The 21,152-nt window shown below is 37.6% G+C and overlaps 1 long non-coding RNA gene across 1 annotated transcript in view; it reads left to right on the top strand.

Annotated features, from left to right (window-relative positions):
• LOC128315688 (uncharacterized) overlaps positions 1-21,152 on the top strand; it is a 32,370-nt gene that overhangs the window by 8,094 nt on the left and 3,124 nt on the right. The gene's annotated exons all lie outside the window — the stretch shown is intronic.

The following is a 21,152-nucleotide window of genomic DNA, read 5'->3' as shown; positions in this document are numbered from 1 at the left end:
TAAAGAAGACGGGTTTGATCTTTGTGAGATAAGTTATCCACCTTAGTCATATCTCCTGAAATGATTTACTCAAAGCTTTTAAGAGTACATGTTGTAACCTGAAACTAGTTCAAGTTTCGTTTTTAAAAAATTAATGTCCAATTTTTCATGGAAGTTTAATTCTTCTTTTTTTCAACGTTTATTTATTTTTGGGACAGAGAGAGACAGAGCATGAACGGGGGAGGGGCAGAGAGAGAGGGAGACACAGAATCGGAAACAGGCTCCAGGCTCTGAGCCATCAGCCCAGAGCCGGACGCGGGGCTCGAACTCACGGACCGTGAGACCGTGACCTGGCTGAAGTCGGACGCTTAACCGACTGCGCCACCTAGGCGCCCCCGGAAGTTTAAAGAGTCGGGCGGTTTTAATGCCTGCTATGAACGAAAGCTGTTTCTTACCATCTCCATTTTTCCCATGCCCTAGACACAAATATTTTCAGTTCAATGCTTTAATATTTATTGTAAACACATATAACATAATCATGTTGCCAATTTTTGACTTTTCAATTTAGACACTATCTATTGACTTCTAACTCTGAAACAAGTGGCTTTGTGTCTTTCCCATCCCCACGCCTTCTATCCTGAAGTGACAAAAGTTACAAGGCCATCCTCCTAGGTGCCCCATGTAGGTTATAGTTTTGCTTGGCTGAACAGTGTTTATGTGTATATTATCACCTTGACCACATGTATTAGTATGAACACTATTCATAGCTAAACCATATAATGCTTTTTCTTCATTTCTCTGGTGAAAGTAACTGACTGATTTTTATATTTGCTTGGCTCTCCACGTACTTATTAATTCAGTCAAGAATGGGTAAATGCCATCTTAATACATTCAGACTCACTCAATATCGTATTGGTTTGCTCTCTCCTGGAGCGGTTAGACTTGCATTCTGAAGAGTAACCCCTTAGGCTTGACATATCACTGTTTCCATGGGGATCTCTTTCCCACCATTCTGGGGATTGCAGTCTCCTGTTTCTCAGGTGGGACACCATTTCCTGTACCCCATGCTTTCCTCTTGATTTCCTCCCATATTTTGGTGGCGCTTCATCCTCCAGAGGCTTCCTAAGAAAGAGTTCATGGAAAACAAAACAAAACAAAACCCTTGAGACTCGAAACACTCGAGAATGTCTTTATTTTACCTTCACACTTGATTTATACTTTGTCTAGATAAGAATTCTAAGATGGAAGTAACATTTTTCCTCAGAATTTTGAAGGCGTTAGTTTATTGTCTCCTAGCTTCCAGCACTACTATTGAGATATTTCATGCCATTCTTCTTATGAAGTCTCTTCCTTCTAGAAAGCTCGTAGTATATTCTCTTTCTTTCCAGAGTTCTGAAATTCCATAATGATGGATCCTAGTGTAGATTTACCATTATCTCTGGTGCTGGGTTTATTTTGATCTGAAGATTTATGTCTTTCTGTTTGGGAAAGTACTGAGTTCTTCCTTTAGTGATTTTCTGTTGTCCATTTTCTCAGTTCTCTCTTTATGGAACTCCTATCATATGGATGTTGGACTTCCAGAACGTGTCCTCTGTTTTTCTTATCTTTTTCCATTTGCCTTTACTTAGGGACCCCTGGGTTATTATTTTCAGATCTTTTCTTTTAAGCTGGTCAAATTCCATAAAGACTTCCCGTTACTGGCTAGGATGTGTGGGGTGTGTGTGTGTGTGTGTGTGTGTGTGTGTGTGTACCAGTGTTCTTGAATGGAAAGGGCAAAAAATACTGGGAATCTTAGCATTCATTATGTAAGCTCAACCCTTCTGTGCATCTGTCTACAGGAAATGAGTCTCTTCAGTCATCTGCTGGGGTATGTAGTTGGCTTGTTGTGTGGAGTAGGGGAAGGTATCTGGAGGTCTAGCTCTTTTTTAAATGACCCCACTTGTTAAAAATGTTTATTTACTAATTTTGAGAGAGAGAGAATCCCAAGCAGGTTCTACGCTCTCAGTGCAGAGCCCGAAGTGGAACTCAAACTCACAAACCGTGAGATCATGACCCAAACCTAAATCAAGAGTTGGATGCTTAACTGACTGAGCCACCCAGGCACCCCATAAACAACCCCACTTTCAACAGAACTTCCAGAGGTACCGATGATGCCCATTTCTGGATCATTATTTGAAAATGATCCCAAAGTTCAGGCTACTGCTCAGCTTTCCCTGCAGCAGGCTTAGAATTTAGCTTTCCCAAGCCTGCTTCAATTTTCCAAATTTTTGTTACTGTTATCATCACTTTCATTTATCTTGTCTTTGTTGGTTTGTACCTTTTGAAAAAAAAAAAACACATGATTTTCATTTGAGTGGAGGAAATGAGTTAAATGCCAGTGGTTAATCTCCCACCTTTAATGAAATGTCCTAGAGTATCTATTCACGATGGAAAAAGATCCAGATTATTGTTTAATAACGAACTATTTTTGGTACATGATCTTCCATAAAAACAGAACTTGAAGTGTTGTTATTCTTATAATTCGTATTTCCTCGGGGAGGTGGTGGGGGGGGGCGGTGAGGTGGGTAGTGGGACCTGCTAGGCAGTTACCATAAATGAGTACATTAAAAAAAGATCCCCCCAAATTTGAGAACTTTTTTTTAAAAAGCCAAGAACAATTTTGTTTTAAATCTTCAAGTGTCGCCATTAATAGTTTAACAACATGCCCTGATTCTTATTTTCGTTAATCTGTTCCCTGTTTAACTGGGCCTTCTGAGCTTATGGCCTTTCAGCTGGCTGGCATTGCTATTCTAAAATATACCTGTGCCTCTGAGGTTCCCGCAGGTTAGTTTTTGCTGCTGAGGAAACTGCCATTACTCGTGCTGAATTTCAATGACTTCCTGCAGGCAAACACCTGGAGGCAATTACCTGTTCTTGTCTGCCAGCAGACACAAATATGCTTTGGGATAGGAAAACTATATGTCTGATTTTCTTTAAAAAAAAAAAAAAATGAGTCCAGCTCCTTTGCGTAACGTTTTACTTGTGTCTGAATGAGATGCTAGGTTATCCAGCCTCAGAACTTACCCTCTGACCTAGTACGTGTTGAGCAACCCATTTCTTTAGCATAGAATTTCTGAATATGGGAGATTTCCTACTACCCTTCTCCATCTAATGTCAGAACTCATTTTTGCTCTTCCAGGATATGGGTCAGGGACAACGAGTGAAGAAGAAAAATGAGTAGCCTAGATGTTATAAAGAAATGGCAAGACATTAACTTGAGATTCCTTACGAATAGACTCCCCAGTCTGTTACCAGAAGGGAGAATTCCAGGAAGGAGTCAGAGAACATGTGAAACTGTATTCACTCTCTATGTATTTTCAGTTTATTTATTTATTTTTATTTATTTATTTATTTATTTTGAGAGCGCGTGTGAGTGTGTGTGTGTGTGTGTGTGTGCATGAGTGGAGGAGGGGCAGAGAGAAAGTCCCAAGCTGACGGCGCAGAGCCCCACGTGGGGCTCAAACTCATGAACGGTGAGATCATGACCTGAGCCGAAATCAAGAGTTGGATGCTTCACCAACTGAGCCACCCAGGCGCCCTTCACCCTTTATTTTAATATACACATGAACTTAGTAATATCTTATGTATCTAGAGATGATCTCCAAGGATAATCTTGGTGACCACCACTACTTTAACTAAACCATGTAAGTTTTGCCCTTGAATATAAATGTAGATTTCAACTATAGGTGTTAGAAATACCTTCAAAATAGGTTTTAGAGTATTTGAATATATGTTTATGGTTTTGTAGACTGCTACAGTGAGAGTAGATGCTTAAATCATTATGTATGCAAATGGGTCTCCGTGTTTATTCAGTGTAACTTCTAAAGTTTCACTTCTTTCTGAGTTTTTTCTTATTCAGGCAAAACGAAAGATGATTAACGAACTCTGAACTTCCTTTTTTAGCATGACCAAATTTCAAGAAAAATTTCATTCCTTTTTCTCATTCTTCATTCTGTAATCTGTCATTTTTTACACTTAGAGCATTTATTATTATTATTATTATTATTATTATTATTATTCTTTGCTGTTTAGAGGCACAGCTTCCTACAGCCTTTACTCCTTATTTCATAGATATAGTTAATAACAGTTCAGGTCCAAAATACATTTTCTAAATTTTTACCGTACACATTACTAATGCATAGAGTTGCTGTTTTGTTTATCACAGGGCCTTCCTAGAGCTCCTGTGAAGATATATTGTTGGAAGGCAAACCATATTTTCCCATAGTCTCAGTGTTCTAATTAGCTATTGCATTCCCAAATAAGGACTTGACGTTAAATAAATCAAGAATGGGACCACCAATAGGCTGTATGACTGAAACTATGAGCACAACTCTCTTAAATGATTTAAAATACTGCAGTGTTTTTTTGTTCCAAGCCTGGCAGGATTTTAGAACCAGCAGAGATCTTAGAGATCATTGACTTTCACAGGTGAATTTCACAGGTGAAAACATGGACACCAAGACTTCGGCATTCCCTGGTAATACAACTAGCTAGTTATCCACTGTCAGCTTGGTGTTCTCAAACTCCTTGTTGCCTCCTAAATAGAAGATCGGTTGATCCTGACATAAGGTTCCCTCTTCAGTGTCCGGGCTGATGTCCCAATTCTGAGATAGACTCCATTTTCTTCCCACCTCTCACTGGAGTCACTTGTGATGCAAATTCTGTTTTCCCTTGGAGATCAGATGAGGCTCCTTGGATGAAGCATTGACTGATCCTGCTTGCGGATGGCATCCGTCACTTGTGAGGGTGTATTACCAAGATTAAAATACTTGCCTCACTCCCTCCTAGTCGACTTGTTTCCTGAGGAAAGATCCTATATCTGAGTTATTTTGGTTATTTTTACATCCAACTCTTGATTTGGGCTCAGGTCACGACCTCACGGTTTGCGGATCTGAGCCCCACGTTGGGCTCTGTGCTGACAGTGAGGAGACTGCTTGGGATTCTCTCCCTGTCTCTCTGCCCCTCCCCTGCTTGCTCTCTCTCTCTCTCTCAAAATAAATAAATAGACATTTTTTAAAAAGGTGAAAAAAAGAAAAAAAAAAAGCTACTTTTCTCTTGGGATGTCCCCCAGGCCACCTCCTGTCCAAATGAGAACCCAACACTGGCCATTTCTCTTGCTGTTGGCTTGAACAATTCTTTAAACTTCTGTGGTCTCATTTGATCTTTCAGATCACTGACAAGGTATAGCCTCTGCTGGTTCCTTGGTCCAGTTTTATCTCCATATGTACCTTCCTGGGACTTCATGCTATGGGTATTTACAGAGGGCTGGGGGCTTTCTCTGATCGTAGCGCAGTGGCCACAACAGTGTAAAAACAGTCTACTGGCTCTTGGACTTTCTCCTGATTACCACTGTGTTATTTCTAGTTCACACCAAGCCCACGAAGGCTTATTGAGCAGGTAGTACCATGCGGCTTTAGCCAGTTGGTGAAACTCTCCATCCATGTGACTATCTTCTCACCTCACCGATTGCTAGACCTTTTCGGCCACCCAAGAAAAACATGAGAAAATCTAAACTTTTTCTTTCTCCTTTCTTCTGAGTCTAAAACTTTTTGATAGGGACTTATGTCGGTTAACTTTTGATGCATAACAAACTACCCTAAAATGTAATAGCTTAACATAATTATTTAGCGCACAATTACACAGGTTGTCAGTTGGGTGGGCTTATGTATGCAGTTCTTCTGGTCTTGGCTGGGTTCACTTGCATGTATGGTCAGCTATGGGGTTGGCTGGGAGCCGGATGATCTAGGATGGCCTCTGCAGGGACGCCTCATCTCCTCACATGGCCTGTATCCTCCAGCAGGCTAGCTGGGTCTTCGTTTGGCGGTTCCTCCAAATTCGAGGGAAAGAAAAAATGTGCAAGAATTCATGAGCCGTTGGCTTGGAACCGGGACACGACTGCTTGTCAAAGCAAGTCAAAAGGCCAACCTAAATTGAGGAGTAAGAAAATAGACCTCAAATCTCGATAGGAGAAATTGCAAAGTCGTATGGAAAAAGGATGCACATTCAATGACAGAAATAATTGTTTCCAATTTTTATAATTTATCAAATTATACATCTTATAGGTAACTTACAGTTTACCAGAGCAACTCACAAGGCTTCCAACAAAACTTGTCTAGATCACCAATATCGGAAAAATACATTCCTCCATAGGAAGAGCTAATAAGGAAGAGTAAAAATCCAGACATAGGAAAAAACTTGGAAGTTCAGAAAAGGGGATGAATTTGAGATAATAAAGTAAATCCCTCTTTCTCACCAACTTCTTTATTTACAGCAAGAAACAAAAGGCCGTTTTTAAAAATCTCTGGCCTGCATTCTCAGTGTGATCTGAGAATATATCATATCTATTCAAATAAGAGCAGGTAATCATAAAAAGGGAAGTGTCTGAGAATAGGGCAAATTGAATTAAAGTGTTCTAATGTTCTTGCATTGTCCTGAAAGAGAAGACAAGTTATAAGTTAGTATTAGAATTTGATAAGTCAAGAATGCCTGAGCTAATCTCTAGGTTAATCGCTAAAAGAATAATCAAGGAGTGTATTATTTCCAAACTAATAGAGGAAAAGTCAAAGAAAAAGAATAATCAACCCAAAGGAAGTATAAAAAAAATGGAGGGTAGAAACCTAAAGTAGATGGGCAGCTAAGAAATCACTCAATAAGGCAGTGGATTTGAAAGAACGTACTAGTAATTAGATCAAGTGAGACAGACCAAATAATCCAATTAAAAGATAAAGATAGGAGACTGAATAAAAATGGAACTCACAGCTGCTTAGATGAAATACATTTAAGCCATAAGGTTGAAAAAAAGTTAATAGAGAAAGATACACCACATGAACTGTCAACCCAAACAGCTAGTGTCCCCAGAACAATATCGGTCAAATGAAATTTTAAGGCCAAATCTAATCTCTTTACTGGACACGAGTGGCACACTTCAATGGTCACATTCCAACAAACAAGGAGGATCTAAAAAATTTAAATTTACATGTACCTGACACTGCCCCAAAATATGTAAAGCAAAATTGGCAGAACTAGAAGAAAACCAAACAAACCAACAGATCTCTTATCGTCCTCAGAGATTTTAACATGTCTCTCAATATCTGATAGAACTGGTTAAAGCCAACAAGAATATAGAAAATTTGAGCAATACAACCGAAAAATTTCATCTGACGAACACATATGAAACACAGGATCCGACTGCAGTTGGCCCATTTATTTCGATTACATGTGGAACATCTGCAAAACTTGACAATCAGGTGGGCCATAAGGTAAGACCTGAGACATTTGGCTTGAAATCGTGCAATGAAAATTGTCTCTGACTCCGTTCCATTAAATGTAACCACCCCAAAAGATAAACAGAAAGTTTTCGCATGTTTGGAAAACTAAAACATTGAGAATGTGAAGCTACATGACACCTCGATCAACAGAGACATCACACTGAGGATTATAAAATCAAAATAAAATACTATGTATCAAACTTGGGGGATGCAGTTAAAGCTATAATTAGAAAGATCTTGATGGCTTGAAATAAGTTAATTAGAAATAAGATGGGCTGAAATCAGTAAGCTAAACATCCCCTACAGAAGTTAGACTAATGGGGACGCCTGGGCGGCTCAGTCGGTTAAGCATCCGACCTCGGCATAGGTCATGATCTCACATCTGTGAGTTCGAGCCCTGAGTCAGGCCCTGTGCTGACAGCTAGGAGCCTGGAGCCTGCTTTGGATTCTGTGTCTCCCTTTCTCTCTGCTCCTCCCCTGCTTGCACTCTGTCTCTGTCTCTCTCTCTCTCCCCAGAATAAATAAACATTAAAAAAAAAAAAAAAGAAGTTAGACTAATGAATAGTAAGCTAAACAAACAAACAAAAATAATAATAATAATAAAAGGGGGTGTAGTTGGGCAGTGATAAAGTCATAGAGGTCATGAAGAAGATTTGTTTGGTACTTGTGCAAACACAAAGACAGGATCGACTTCTAACCTTCTTTTTTTCTCCAGTGAAGAGGACAGTCACTGCCCACTCTAGGGTTGGAGGGTCTGCTACTTAAAGAATCTTTCCTTGGGAAGACTGGGTGGCTCAGTCGGTTAAGTGTCCGACTTCAGCTCAGGTCATGATCTCACAGTTTGTGCGTTCGAGCCCCACGTTGGGCTCTGTGCTGACAGCTCAGAGCCTGGAGCCTGCTTCCCATTCTGTGTCTCCCTCTCTTTCTCTACCCCTCCCCCGCTCATGCTCTGTCTCTCTCTGTCTCTCGAAAATAAATAAACATTAAAAAATTTTTTTTTCTTAAAGAATCTTTCCTGGAGCAAGCCTGTTTTGCTTAACCTTCAGGGGAAGGACAAGAATCTACTTTTATGGAAGTAGATAAAATATGCCTAGGCTACCCCAAACTCTGTCGATTTCCCCTACTCTGCCCCTTTGTGAATGAATGACGAGGAAAGGTAAATCTTCCTTCCACAAACAGATTTGGGTTGGGACTTGTCACAAGGGTAAATAAAAGCCCTTGGATCCCACTCTGTCTTCTGTAACACTGGATCAGTCATCATTCCTCGCCTTCAGGATTTCATAATGGTTCCCTAATAGCCCAGACCCTAAAGGTCATGGCAGAAGTCCAAAGTTTCAAATTGCTAGATAGTGGCCTGCCTTCCCATGAGCCTCTCCAAATGGAGATAGACTGCAAAGGAGGACTCACAGCAAGCTGGCCTGATCTGGGGGGAGGGAGAGTGAGAGAGGGGGAAATACATAGCAAGCAGCCCATCCCTTGGTCCCATGTCCCTACAGGCTCCATGGTATTCCTTTGAAGGTGTCCTTGTCCCTTCCTGTCCTTACTTTCTCACTGTCACTCTTGAACCCCATTCCAAGACCCTTTCCCTGGAGTTTCCAGTATAATTGCTTTTAAAAAAATGCATTGTTTATCTCTAATGTCATTGGGCCTTCATTTTCAGGTATTTTTTTTATATTGAATTTAACCTTTTGCTAAAAATAAAATTAGAGTGAAATAACAAAAGAAAACGCAGAGCAGATATTAATGATAGAATACAAACATGCTATAAAGAAAATCAGCAAAACTAAATATCCTTTGATTAGGAATAAAGGAGAGAGGGCAGATTTAACCAAGGTCAAGAGCAGAAGAAAAAAAAAGGATAAAATAGTTTAATCCTGAAACATGACAATGACCATGAGACCATTAAGAAAAGCATTACCCCAACCCTTTTGAAAATGTAGAGGAAATGGACAAATTCTTACAGAAAACAGGAAATATACACAAGGAGAAGTAAAACATCTGTGTAGTCCTTTTTCTATTAAAGAAATCAAACTCATAGTCAAAAGCCTTCCCACAAGGAAAACTCTCAAAAACTTAGAAACAAAATGACACTGGTTTTTACCAAACTTTTAGAATAGAGAAAGAGGGAATATTCATGATTTTATGGGACCAAAAGAACCTCAATTAAAAAAACAAATACCCCCTCCCCCCAGAAAAAGAGCAAAACATTACAGGCCAATCTTACTCATGCATGTAGAAAAATACAAATTCATTTTTAAGGAAATTTCTTGTAAAACTGAAGTAGGTTACGTACTTTCCAAATGTTTAGCAGGGAAAAAAAATCACAAAGAAAAGTTGTTCAACAAAAAAATTCTAAGAAAAAAAATCAGTAAATATCAGATGCAAAGCAGAAAGCATAGAAGAAGATGGCAGGAACAAGTGAATATTTATGAACGTCAAGATAAAAATGTGAATGGATTAACCTAATTTGTTAAAAAGAGAAAAAAAGCAAAGATTCTCACATTGGGTAAAAGCTAAAACGTAATCTTTTATTGTTTGCAAGATATCTGGAACACAGTGACTCATTAAAGGTGAAAATAAAGAAATGGGTCAGTATATTCTAGGCAAAGATCAATTTAAAGAATACTTGTTGTCAGGCACCTGAGTGGCTCAGTCAGTTAAACTTCGGACTTTGGCTCAGGTCATGATCTCATGGTTCAGAGTTTGCATTTGAGCCCCGCATCAGGCTCTCTGCTGTCAGCACAGAGCTCCCTTCAGATCATCTGTCCCTCTTTTCTCTTTGCCCCTCCCCCCCACAGTGTGTGTGTGTGTGTGTGTGTGTGTGTGTGTGTGTGTGTGTCTCTGTCTCTCAGAAATAAACATTAAAAAAAGGAAGAGTACTATTTTTCAATAAAAAGGCACAAAGTACAAAAAATGCTACAGTATGGTTAAACTTCAAAACCATTGTGCTCAGTGAAAGAAGTCATACATATTGTATGATTCCATTTACATGAAATGTCTAAAAAAAGAAAAAAGACAAATAATTAGAGACAGAAACTGCATTAGTTGTTGCTTAAAACTGGGGGTGGAAATAGGGAATTCTTAGCATGAAGTTTCTTTTCAGTACAATGAAAATATTTTAAAGCCAAATGTTGGTGATGGCTAAAAAACTTGGTAAATATACTAAAATTCACTAAATCGTACACTTAGATGAATTTTATGATATGTAATTATGTCTCAATAAAACTGTTAAAAATATCAATTTAAGACAATAAGCATAGGATGAGATCCAAATAGATTATTTTATGCTGATACAATAAAACTTTCAAAGTCATAGCCCAGTGCTGAGCCCAAAGCGAGGCTTGATCTCATAACCGTGAGATCATGACCGTGAGATAATGACCTGAGTCAAAATCAAGTCAGGCATTTAACTGCCTGAGCCCCCCAGGACAGCCAATCATAAACTTTTAATTGTAAATAGTGTTGCATAGAATGTACGCATAAAAAATACCAGAAAAATTTGTCTTCAAAGCAAATTGTGGAATTAATATCTATAGCATATTCCCATGGAAAAACACTCAATATTCATTTGTACGGATTTGTTGAAAGAGAAAGATGTGGAAGAACATAACAATATACCCTGAACTTCTGACATTGAGTTCGTACTTCAGGAGGAGACAACTGAAGGGGCCGAAGTAAAGACGTTTACGTTTTCTATTATCTCTTATGTAACTTTGACAATGAGCTTTATTACTATTCTAATTAAAATAACATTTTCAGCTTGGTCTTTGAGTTGAGGCAAGCAATACCATCAAGCAGGCAATAATGCTGAGTATGATTATGAAGGATGTAATAATATAATTAGTAATGATTTAATAAATATAAATAAAACTTCGTTCCTTAGAAACAATATCCCTACTTTACTAGTCCTTGAAGAATGGCAGAGCATTTACATCAGTCATGGTGAAGCTGGTCCAAGCGGTCTGCTACGATCCAAGTGGTCTGCTAAGAAAGAAACATTGGGCTTGTTCAGTCAACACGCAAAGCTCTTTCTCCCAGGTTGGATGTTAGGCAAGGAAGGACCTCAACTACTCCACCCTGATGGCACAAAATAGACCAAATAAATAATGAAATAAAAGTTACTTTTGTAATTAATTCACAGCATTTTTGAGCAGGTGTTTTTGGAGAGTTTGTATTTTTATTTCCCTTAGCAAAGCTGTTTTTGAGAATATTCGTGCCCTGTGTAGGCAGCATTGTGGATGTACCTACCACCTCCCAGGTTACTCTGTCCCTGATCACTGCTGGAGAGGCACGATCCACAGGTGGGTGAGACAATGAATTGGTACCATCACTTCTGTGATACTGGTCACCAATATTTTAGCCCATTCCCCCACTCTCCACTGACTCTGCAGAAAACAAACCTGGCCTGGTAGGCACAGGGAAGATGTCTGTACTGCTGCTCTGTTTTGTTTTGTTTTGTTTTTAACTAGTGACGATTCCAAGGAAATCAGGGGCTGTCTCGTCCTATTCTAAGAAGCAGGGGAGCCCATGCCATCGCTGATTATGTTTTTGTGAGTTTCGTCCTTTGGGAATGCAAGTTTTCTTTGAGAAGGATCTCAATAAATTATACAGCAACTAATTTCCATTTTGGTCATGGAACTTTTTTTGTTAAGAATCGTGCCACTCCTAGACCTAGTGAGAAAGAACTACAGATTAAATCCCAGATTCAGAACCCATGACAACCTTTTCCCCAATCAATAACTGAGAACAGTTTTAAACTCTCCAAAGCGGAAGTGATGTAGGTAGACTTCGTGATGACAGTGCTAAATGTGTAACTGAAGGTTTACAATTGGAAAAAGAAAAAACCCAAACCTTTCTTCCACTAAACCCAACTACGTGAAAATATTAAACCACCTTTCTAAGTGGCATTTCAGTAAAAGAAAGAAAGAAAGAAAGAAAGAAAGAAAGAAAGAAAGAAAGAAAGAAATCAAATATGCAATTACGGATTTAAACATTATTAATTTATTTAGACATTGACCATAATGAAACATTTATCATCAGGACAATGGAAGCTATACTCTGAGAAGAAAAAGTCGTCTTTAATGCTTCCCACTCCCAGCCTTATTAAGATATCATTGACCAACAAGCATTCTATAATTCTTAAGGTCTATATTCTATAATAGTTAAGGTCTACAATGTGCTGACTTGATATGCATATACAGTGTGAAATGATTACTCAATCAAACTAATTAATACATCCATCACTGTATGTACATATTGTGCGTGCGTGCGTGTGTGTGTGTGTGTGTGTGTGTGTGGCAAGGACACTTATGATCTGCTCTCTTAGGATTTCAAGTATGGAGTACAGGATTATTAACTATAGTCACCATACTAAACATTAGATCCCCAGAATTTATTCATTTTATAACTGAAATCTTAACTGCTTTTTAAATCACTAAACCACAAAGACTATAACAACAAACAAATAAATATTTAACTCTAGAAGCTAATAGCACAACAAAATCAACCCAGGAAAACGAACAGAAATAATTATTAAATGTAGAAGTGTAATAATAATAGGTCAGAAGAACAAAAAACTGACCAATACAACAGATTATTTCTTAAATAGTCCAACCAAATGGAAAGTATCTGACAAGATCAACTGAGAAAAATATGAACAGAAGTACAAATACCTAAAATTAGTAACAATAAAGAACGTTCTACTTCTGAAATCAATATTGGCCTGTTTGTGAACTAAAAAAAAAAAAAAAAAATGATGCTAGATGGGGGATGGGTATTAAGGAGGGCAATTGCGATGAGAACTGGGTGTTGTATGTAAGTGATGAATCACTAAATTCTACTGAAAACAATATTGCACTGTAGGTTAAGTAAAATTTAAGTAGGTGGATAGATAGATAACTATTTAACCACAGATGAAAAGAGAATGCTCTGCTGAGTTTAAAGCGATGTGGATGCATCCAAAGAAATGCATCTAGAGTGGTTGGCAAATAAAATAATGGAAAACCTACTTTTATGTTTTTTATCTAAAGTTTTGAGAGTAAACTTTCCTAACACCGAAGCTTGTAGTTTACAGCAGCCCCTCACTTAATCTGATGTCAGACCTGGGTTCCCCCCTGGCAGGTTAGAGGAGGTCACTGTGTTACCATGCTGAGGTGTGGACACGGATGGCTTTGCTTTGCTTTCAGTGCGTGGGCACATATTTGGTTAGCATATTCTTAGCTAAATTGTAGTCAGACTAAATTATTTAAAATAATACAATCTTGGGGCGCCTGGGTGGCTCAGTTGGTTGAGCATCCGACTTCAGCTCAGGTCATGATCTCACAGTCTGTGAGTTCGAGCTCCGCATCAGGCTCTGTGCTGACAGCTCAGAGCCTGGAGCCTGTTTCAGATTCTGTGTCTCCCCCTCTCTGCCCCTTCCCCACCATGCTCTGTCTCTGTCTCTCAAATATGAATAAACGTTAAAAAAATTAAAAAAAATAAAATAAAATAATACAGTCTTTACAATTCTTGGAAATGTGCTGAGGAGTTCTTAGGAATGTATTTTGTTTTCCACAGAGAATCCCCCCAGTTTCCTTTTGGCAAAGTATTTAAAAGAACCTTTTTCTTTTTTTAAACCAAGAGTCTTCACTCTGGGCTAAGCAGAGGCTTTTTAAAGGGGATACAATGTGACTAGTTTAAAGGACACAATATACAGAGGACAACTTTGTTATATTCTCTACCCTGGTGTAATGTAGGTTTCTCTTTTCTTGTCTCCCCTTTCAAAATAGCCTTGTCCCACTTTACAAAAGACAGTTGAATTGGTCAGGATGGTCTGGGAAACTTCAGAATCTCAGTGGCTTAGAAACAGATGTCTGTTTCTCACTGATGCTGTACCTTCAACCAGGGAAGGTCTGGGTCTTTGTATCGTGTTGTCCTCGCTCTGGGACCCAGGTAGCCAATGGACGAAGGGTTGCTAATCATTATGACCAAAAGAAAAGAGACTTCAGGAAGGTCTTGTAGTGGAACTGAACGCTCCTGTTTGCAAAGGACATACATCATTTTCTTTTATGATGCAGTGGCCAAAACTAGACTATTGGTCTGAGTCTACCATGAGCATGGAAAGTAGAAAGCCTGGACAAATCCAGGGAACAGCATTACGACTACCCTGAAAGATTTACCCCCCTGGCAGTGCATGGCCCCTAGTCACGAGGCGCTTCCAGGACATCAAACAAAGGGACTTCTGGAAATATTGTCTTCCGGGAAGTCTCCTTTTATGATGAGTCTACAAATCAATAAGTCTACAGGATTTCTAGTCTTTTCCTCTCTCATACATACTTCTTTTAAAAAAAAAGTACAGCCAATGTATCAGAAACAAGATTCTTTTGCACTTGGGAGATTGTTTTGAAATCCGACCTTTCAGGGAGAAGAGATTGATGGATATTGGCTTCTAAAGTCTCCCTTCTCACTTTTAACAAAGATGGTCAGAAAGTGCACTGCTCTCTGAGAGGGAAGATTAGAGCGGGGAAAGCAAAGGGGACATTGGTTAAGCCCTATTGTTGCTAACATGACTCTTTTTGCTTTCATTTGTGTAAATAACGTGAACAATTTTCTCCATCTATTCTCAACCCTCATCCCTAGGACTCGCTAGCTAGAAAGTAATGCATATATGCAAAGAACAAGTGTGCATTGGCAATACTCTTTGCTTTAGAAGTAACTGGGGTCCTTGGGGCGCCTGGGTGGCTCAGTCGGTTAAGCGTCCAACTTCAGCTCAGGTCATGATCTCATGGTTCGTGGGTTCGAGCCCCGCGTCAGGCTCTGTGCTGACAGCTCAGAGCCTGGAGCCTGTTTCAGATTCTGTGTCTCCCTCTCTCTCTGCCCCTCCCCCGTTCATGCTGTCTCTCCCTATCTCAAAAATAAATAAATGTTAAAAAAAAAATTAAAAAAAAAAAAAAGAAGTAACTGGGGTCCAAATTTTTTCTGTGACACTAATTTTTTTTTTCATTTTGGGTTGGGTATCTATTACTCAATTATTGGTTGGTGCTTGTTATGTCAAGTCATATCTTAAAAATCATTATTTCGTCTTCCAGATTTTTTTTACTTCATTAAAATTTCAAAGTCCTAAGATAGCTCCTAAAAGAATGGATTTTTTAGCAGTATATAAAACCTTGTTCCATAAGATGTGGAAATGCTTGTTTATAACGTGAACAAAATTAATGAAGCTGTTTTTGGATCTTTACACATGATTTTTCGTTAGTGATTCTAGAAGCCAAATGTCAATGTCCAAACACATGCATATACGCTCCATTTAATAGACACCATGATTTTACTGTATTTCTCCTTTCATAACAACATCATTTTAGCTATATACCATGCTGTATCATTAGAAATTAAGATATTAAAAAGTGTATAGACTTATTTTTATTTTTAACTCATAAAGTAGATACATTTTTCATATTGAATCTACACAATTTTAATCTTAATCACATTTAGTAAGCTATATTCCAAAAGACAATCCATAATTTACTCTGCAGTGTTTTTTAAAAATAACATTGAAGTAAATAATAATATTTTTATTTGAATGGAAAAATGCAGTGAGTATTGTTCTGATGCAAAATAAATCTAAATCTGATTTACTTAGTAGATCTCAAAACAAGGAATAGCTTTGCTAAGGAAGTTTCATAGCAGACTTCTCCACAAGTTAAATGCCCTCAATCTATAGTTCTAGAGTTATTCATAAAACACACCTTTAAAGGCTGTGATATGGTAAAGATAAATTATACAATTTAAAAATACAATACAATTAAATATATAAATAATACACTTATAAAAACTTTGTATTGAAAAAGGTTCTGAAATGAAAAAGCATTTTCTCGGGGCACCTGGGTGGCTCAGTCAGTTAAGCATCTGACTTTGGCTCAGGTCATGATCTCACAGGTCATGGGTTCAAGCCCTGCATTGGGATCTGTGCTAACAGCTCAGAGCCTGGAGCCTGCTTCGGATTCTGTGTCTCCGTCTCTCTCTGTCCATTCCCCACTCATGCTCTGTCTCTGTCTCTCAAAAATAAATAAATGTTAAAAAAAATTTTTAGTAAGAAAAGAAAAAGATTCTTTCTCAACTCCTCATTCAAAAATAAACTCTTATTTAAAGTATAACATACTTACAGAAAAAGTGCACAGATCATGAGTGTGCATTTTAATGAATTATCACCAGTTAAACCCACCTGTCTATTTTTTTACCACCCGGATGAAAAATAGAGCATTACCAGCATCTCAGAAGCCTCCCTATGCCTTTCTTAACCTATTAACCCTTTTCAAATTGTTTTGAACCTGATGCCACTAAGCAAAAACCGAATCCTAAACAAAAACAAACAAGAAAAGAATAGGCATGGTAGATTACATTGGTCAGGAAGTATTCACTCCTCTACTTGATATATCATCCATGACAAGACTATACATCCCACCGCAGTGAAACTGGGCTTGGTCATTGGACTGTCTTTGGCCAATGGAATGTGGGCAGAGGGGCAGTGTTCTAACTCCGAGCTTAGGCTTTAAGATGTGCACATATCGTGTTCAGTGACACGAGAAGACATGCCCACTGTGCCTTCATTCTGGACCCCCGAAGGCGACACATGGAATGGACCAGAATTGCCCCAGGTGACCTACATACTTGCCAGGGACAGAAATAACCACTTTTTGTTATATGCCACTGAGATTTCGTTGGTTACACAGCAAAGGCTGACTCACATAATAATCATTTGGTAGATCTCAATAAAGCCCAAGTGAATGAACTCTAATGACCGGGTAACACATCCATTCGTTGCTTTCAACAAAATGGAAGACTGAATTAGAATTGTCAAAAGATAGACTATTAAAAGTAATTTCATCAGTGGGTAGCTTTTTGGCATATGATCCAGAAGTGGTTAAACAAATTGAACAGCCTTGCTAAAATAAAACTTCCATTCCTATCTATTTATATGAACAAGGTTTCACAGGGCTTATATCTAGAAACATGAAACATATAAATAGAATTGTGAGCCCTGTCTCTTTCAAGGCATAAGCCATATTTATCTTTAATATGCGAAAATAACCCAAGTTTATTCATGTAATTAAGAACTTTTTTCCCAATCATTAAAAAAAATTGTTTAATGATTATTTATGGAAATTTGTAATATAGTTAAGTTGTTTTGACCAATTATATACTACTAACAATTGTAGTGATAGCTTTACCCAAGAGGCAATTAACACAGCCTTACGTTCATTCACAGGTAATTATAAAATTAAACATTCAATTTATGTGCATATTTTTATTATAGAAAATAATGGTGATAAACATAGATTTCAAAAATAAACATATATTAAAACAAATCCTCTGGGGGAGGAAATAGTGGAAGCAGGAGACAAATATAAATCCAAAGAGAAAAGGGATGAAGTACAATTTCCCGCTGTTAAATAAAATCTGATTCATACATTTTAAAAAATGGATAGCAGTAGGGATCAAATTGTTATGGCATTGGGTTGCCACTGGGTATAATGGGATTTGTTTCATTTTTAAAATGTCAGTAGTTACCAAATTCCATAATCATATCTTTGCAAATCTATACGCTTTTGATGAAAATGAGGAGCTCAAAACTAATGTGGTACCTGAGATTTCCTGTCTACCGAGAGGGTACCTCAAAATTTGGGAACAACCAGTTTAAGCTATTGAGTTACGCACGTTTCCTTTATAAAGACGAGTATTCTAATTCTTGACGATTTCTGTGAAGGTAACTGTCAGTCAGTTGCATCCACTCAGAAGACACTGTATTAACACAATCTACCATTTAAAAGGAAAGATGAAGGGCACCTGGGTGGCTCAGTCCATTGAGCGTCTGACTTGGGTTCAGGGCATGATCTTGCATTTGTGGGTTCGAGCCCTGCATCAGGCTCTGTGCTGACAGCTCAGAGCATGGAGCCTGCTTCAGATTCTGTGTCTTCCTCTCTGTCTGGCCCTCCCCTGCTTATGCCCTATCCCTCGCTGTCTCTCAAAAAATAAAATAAAACGTTTAAAAAAAAAAGTAAAGATGATATTTTTACAAGAACTAGAAAGTGACTGCTTTTTACAGAAACTTCTACAATGGAGATAGTATTTTGAGGATCAGTTTGGAAAACATTTCTGTCATTATATGATTTTGTTGCTGAAAACGGTATGCGTCACTTAAAAACTCATATCTGCACACTCTGAAAACCTAGATGCAAAATGACCTCATCTACTTCTAAAATATTAAAAATATGCAGTCTCCATGGTTTTTAAAATTCATTTGTTAAAAATACAAAAACTTGGGGCTCCTGAGTGGCTCCAGTGGTTAAGCGTCAGACTCTTGATTTTGGCTCAGGTCATGATCTTGAGGTTTGTGAGATCGAGCTCTGTGCTGACAGCATGGAGCCTGCTTGGGATTCTTTCTCTCCCAGCGCTCCCCACTGACACTCTCTCTCAAAATAAATACATAAAGATGTTAAAAGATATATACTTGTAAAACCTGACAAGTTCTGATTATTTTAAAAGACCAAACTAAAAAAAAGAAAAAAACCAAACCGATTGGCTTCAGGACGGCCATTTCTTTTTTTTTTTTTTTCCAATGCTTATTTATTTATTTTTGAGAGAGAACAGGGGAAAGGCAGAAAGAGAGAGAGAGAGAGAGAGAAAGAGAGAATCCCAAGCAGGCTCTGTGTTGTCAGCATAGAACCTGACACAGGGCTCAAACTCACACACCGTGAGATCATGACCTGAGCTGAAACCAAGAGTCAGACGCTTAACCCCCTGAGCCACCCAGGCGCCCTGGGGAAGCCATTTCTTAATACTTCCAGAAATATCTATATAACTGACAAGTGAAACTAAAAAAAAAAAAAAATGAATATGATGATTTAATAAGCCTGCCATGATTTGTTTATTTTTTCCCAGTTTGAACCTATGTGTGTTTGCGAGGTTATTTTTATAACTGAGACAGCTTTTTAAAACTATCAAGATAAATTGAATTTTGAAAAAGTTCTTTGATCTCTGGATCACAATGTATTATATGAAGATTAAAGTATAATAATAAAGACTATTTAATGACATGACTCTTCCTAAAATATTAAGATTGTTTCATGCCAGGAGGTAGGAGACATGGAGAGATGTAAGGTCAAAGAGTATAAATTTCCAGTTATAAGATAAATGATTTCTGGGGGTCCAGGGTACAGCATGGTGCTTACAGGTAATATGGTATTATATACTTGTACGTTACTAGTGAGTAGATCTTAAATGTTCTCACTACAAAAAAAAAAATGGCAATTTTGTGATGTGATGAGGGTGTTAGCTTATCATTTTGCAATGTGTGAGTGTGTAAAACAAATCAGCACATGGAACAGAAACTTACACAATGTTCTATGTCGGTTATATCTCAATAAAGGTGGAAAAAACAGACTGTTTTAGAGGAGCCAAAAGGTTGTTTTTACTACAGAAGCTTTTTTATTGGGTGACAAAAGTAGAAAATTACTTTTAAAATGTTTATTTCATCTTTATTTTATCCTTAAATTTTTTCTATTATCAAATTTGTTGTATAAGTAATATAATCCATCAATATAGCAGAAAAATATGTGAAATTATTAAATCAGTATATTGGGGTGTTTACTCTGATATTTCTACTTGATGGGTTGCAAGGATAAACCATTGGGAGACACTTCTCTATAAAACTTGATGCAACTGAGTTAGAATATCATAAAGAAATAGATTGTCAGCATGGAATATATAAATAACCAAAATTGGCTCAATATGTTGAGGACCCATCATGAATAAAATTGAAAAAGATAATTCTCCCCCCAAATTTGCCAAAACCAGATGATTTTATGGATGTTATTTTAAACTCTGAAATTATAGAGTTCTTTGCAATTTAAAATGTCCCAGAGCATAAAGAAAGATGGAAATCTTCCCAGTTTATTTTAACCTTATACCAAAACCTGATAAAATTATCACAATGAAAGAAAACTACAGCTAAATTTCACTTATGATTATAGAGGGGAAAAACTGCTCAATAAAATATCATCCATGTAGATGTTATTAAAAGAACAACAAATTACTACTATAGTAGGGTTTATTCTTGGAATCAAGCATCATTTAGCAAGAAATCTATTAATGTAAGAGGTACAAATGATACAATATACCAAATCAATAGATGCCCTCCAAAAATATCCAGTGTAGTTCAACATCCATGTTTGATAACATATTTAAGGAAACTAGAAAGAATATTCCTTCAGTGTTTCATATAGGCATATATTCTTTCACACATACACAAATACAAATACAAATAAATATGTAGATATGGATACGTAGATGGGTCCTTCTGTGTCTCCTTCCCTCCCTCCTTCCCTCTCTCTCGCCCTCTTTCAGAGGCATTTCTATATAGTCATAAATACTGATGTAAACAGTTAACGGCTATTTTGTGATGTTGGAATCTTAGCCAATATAATGAGAAATGCTAAATAGGCTAGAAAATACTCAGATGAAAGAAAGTATCAAGTGGATAACAGTTTGCAGTTGAAAAATTACTAAAATAAATAAGAGAGTTTAGTAAAATGGCCATTTACAAAACACGCAACACAGACATATTAACTGCAAAACAGTTTTCCAATAATAACCAATGATAACCAAGCAGAGAACCCTTCACAACGCCAACGGCAAGTGTGAATTACCTAGACATATACTTAATTAGAAATGCAGAGCGTCCGTAGGAAAACATTTACAACATTTTCCAAAGGCAACAGCAAAAAAAAAAGTGATGTTGCCCGATCAGAAGACTCAATAATGTTATCGGTTTTTGCCAAATTACATACAAATTTATCAGAATTCTAGTGGGCTTCTTTTTATAATACATGG

This window comes from Acinonyx jubatus, chromosome B2 (genome assembly GCF_027475565.1).
Source record: "Acinonyx jubatus isolate Ajub_Pintada_27869175 chromosome B2, VMU_Ajub_asm_v1.0, whole genome shotgun sequence".
NCBI lineage: Eukaryota > Metazoa > Chordata > Mammalia > Carnivora > Felidae > Acinonyx > Acinonyx jubatus.
This window is presented reverse-complemented; position numbering and strand designations above follow the sequence as displayed.